Consider the following 3,174-nt stretch of genomic DNA (forward strand, 5'->3'; position numbering starts at 1 on the left):
TATCTCAATTACCAAACCGGTGAATCTGCTTCCTCATAGCATCTCCCCAAATCTTTGATTAAGTAGATATTCTGAGAAATGTTCTTATATTGTAAAAAACTCGAATGATTAATTGAATAAAACTTCTTAACGCATACCAAAACAAGCCACAGAAAATGTAATTTAGAGACCTTTTTTGATTAAAGAAATTGTCCCTTTCCCGCCCAGAGGCAGGCTCTTGATTTATTTGGCTGAATACAGAGTTGTTTGTCTGGTCTGGAAATGTGTTCCCAAGCATTAAATTGATATTATATGTGCTGGTGAATCTCTCTCTCTCTCTCTCTCTCTCTCTCTCTCTCACTCTCTCTCTCTCTCTCTCTCTCTCTCTCTCTCTCTCTCTCTCTCTCTCTCTCTCTCTCTCTCTCTCTCTCTCTCACACACACACACACACACTCACACACACGAGAGTTAAATACAGAAAGTGCAGTAGCTAGAAAACTGAAAGAGTAAATGTGACAAACACAGTGGTGATATATAACAAGAACAAGCCTGGAACTACCTCAGAGGAACTGTCTAAATATTAGTTGCATGTGGACATCAATAAATAGTTGGCAAACTCAGCGCAAGAAAATAAATGAAAGAAGTGAAAAGGGAGTCTAAGAGAAAAGTCGAGTGAGAGCACAGTGCGGATGATGAGGGACGAGGGAAAATCAGCGAGGGAAGGATGAAAGAGGAAATATAACTTCCTCAGTGTAATCATTTCAGATTATCTCTGCTGGGCTCGGCACATACCTCCTGGTTCAAAGAAGACACGGCAGCGACATCTATAAGTTTGGAATCGAGCCCCAGCCTCCCGCGTGACAGGCGGTGATACCAACCAGGAATAAACAGGAGTGTGCATTTATTTCTCATTTACCGATTCGAACTCAGGACCTCTCGTCCAGCGTTGACGCCACTACGCCACCAGCCGGCCCCGTGAATCGAAACAGGAAAAAAGAGCTGAGATCGGTGAGGGGTGCAGCGAGAGAGTGAGCAGTGAGCAGTGAACAGTGAACTCTCATCAATGGGAAGATTCAGACTTCTTCAGAGTAGACATCCCCTATTGACATCGATGGATTTGGCGTTGAGAGGGTGAACGGCTTCAGGATCCTCGGCATACACATCGCCGAGGATCTCTCGGTCCGTACATACGGGCTGCGCGGTGAAAAGGGCACAACAGCGCCTCCTTCACCTCGGACGGTTGAAGAAATTGGTTGTGGGTCCCCAAATCCTGAGGACTTTCTACAGGGTCAGAACTGACAGCATCCTGATTGGTTGCACCACTGTCTGGTGCGGGAACTGTACTTCCCTCGATAGCAGGGCTTTGCAGAGTGTTGTCCGCGTAGCCTAGCGCATCTGTAGATGTGAACGTCCCACGATTCAGGACATTTACAGAGACAGGTGTGTAAAAAGCTGCTGAAGGATGGTTGGGGATCCGAGTCACCCCAATCTCAAACTGTTACTGCTGCTTCCATCCGGGAAACAGTACAGCAGCATAAAAGCCGGCAGCAACAGGCTCCGGGACAGCTTCTTCCACAAGGCCATCAGACCGATTAATTCACGCTGATGCAATCGTATATCTGTGTTATATTGACTGTCCTGTTGTGCATACTATTTATTACATATTACTATAATTTGTATATTTATACGGAGACGTAGCGTAAGGATTTTTACTTTTCATGTATGTGAAGGACGTAATTAATAAAGATTATTCAATTCAATTCCACGGAAGAGACTTCGCAGTGTAGCAGTCGAATCACAGACGGGAATATGTTCAGATGCTGGAAATCCAAGGAACATACACGAAATACCAGAGGAACTCAGCAGGCCAGGCTACTTCGTGATTCTGAAGAAGGGTTTCGGCCTTAAAAATCGACTGCGTACTTTATTTCATATGCTGCTGCACATTTTCTCTTGTACGAGAGAGACATAAAAAAAACTACGGGATCACCAGCGTCCCTGGGTGGGCTCGAACCACCAACCTTTTGGTTAACAGCCGAACGCGCTCACCGATTGCGCCACAGAGACGAGAATTGAAAAAGCTTGAACAAATAACCAATTTCAATTGAAATGCAACGTCCTGTCATATATGTATAATGTGATACATTAGTGTTTTAAAACTCAAGGCCGAATAGCTGCTGTGGTCAACAGAGAATATAGCAGAGGATGGTTTCGATCCATCGACCTCTGGGTTATGGGCCCAGCACGCTTCCGCTACGCCACTCTGCTCCAAGGAGCAGTAGGAATTATTGATCTACCAATGATGAGCAGTGTTTTGTGTGTATGTATGTGCCTGTATCTGTACATGTCTTGGTCTGGGTCTGGTTCTGTGTCTGTATATGTCTGTGTCTGTGTCTGTACATGTCTGGCTCTGGTTCTGTGTCTGTATATGTCTGTTCCTCTGTCTGTACATGTCTGGCTCTGGGTATATGTCTGTATCTGTACATGTCTGGCTCTGGTTCTGTGTCTGTATATGTCTGTGCCTGTGTCTGTACTTGTCTGGCTCTGGTTCTGTGTCTGTATATGTCTGTGCCTGTGTCTGTACTTGTCTGGCTCTCGTTCTGTGTCTGTATATGTCTGTTCCTCTGTCTGTACATGTCTGGCTCTGGGTATATGTCTGTGTCTGTACATGTCTGCGTCTGGTTCTGTATCCGTATATGTCTGGGTCCATTCCGTCTTTTTCCCGTTTCATACCCACCTCCTTCACTTTCTGTTGTGGATTCCCTGTTTCTCGCTTTCTCCACCTTTCCTACACTCTGACCCAGCCAGGTATTATCTCTCTGCCGTTTATGCTCTATCCGTCTTTCACCTCGGTCCCGATATTTCGTCACTGAAATGCGTTTTACATTATTTAACTGTCCAGACGGACAATTCATCCCACTGGTAGGCTTTTTTGAAAATAAATAACGACGTTTTCAAGATGTGGGAGATGTGGAGTATCGCTGATGCTTCTTCCCTCCCTGCAACGAGGGGCGTTTTTTTTCCATGTCACCACCACAGCTTTGTAACTGATACAGTAAGGGTCGGGTTTTAACTCTCCCACGTAGGACGGTCTAAAGACAGACTGACAGTTGCTTATTCCAAGGCCAGCTGTGTTACTCCAGCATTTTAAGTGTGTTGCTCGGAATTTTGCTTTCTGGGATTTCCCGCCGATCT

At 45.4% G+C, this 3,174-nt stretch overlaps 2 non-coding genes across 2 annotated transcripts; both read right to left on the bottom strand.

The window, feature by feature from the left end:
- Positions 1-1,972: 1,972 nt before the first annotated feature.
- trnan-guu (transfer RNA asparagine (anticodon GUU)) lies at positions 1,973-2,046 on the bottom strand. The gene has a single exon. It is a non-coding gene; the product is annotated as a tRNA-Asn (tRNA).
- A 129-nt stretch (positions 2,047-2,175) lies between these two features.
- trnam-cau (transfer RNA methionine (anticodon CAU)) lies at positions 2,176-2,247 on the bottom strand. The gene has a single exon. It is a non-coding gene; the product is annotated as a tRNA-Met (tRNA).
- Between the last annotated feature and the right edge of the window lie 927 nt (positions 2,248-3,174).

This window comes from Hemitrygon akajei, chromosome 28 (assembly GCF_048418815.1).
Source record: "Hemitrygon akajei chromosome 28, sHemAka1.3, whole genome shotgun sequence".
Classification (NCBI taxonomy): Eukaryota; Metazoa; Chordata; class Chondrichthyes; order Myliobatiformes; family Dasyatidae; genus Hemitrygon; species Hemitrygon akajei.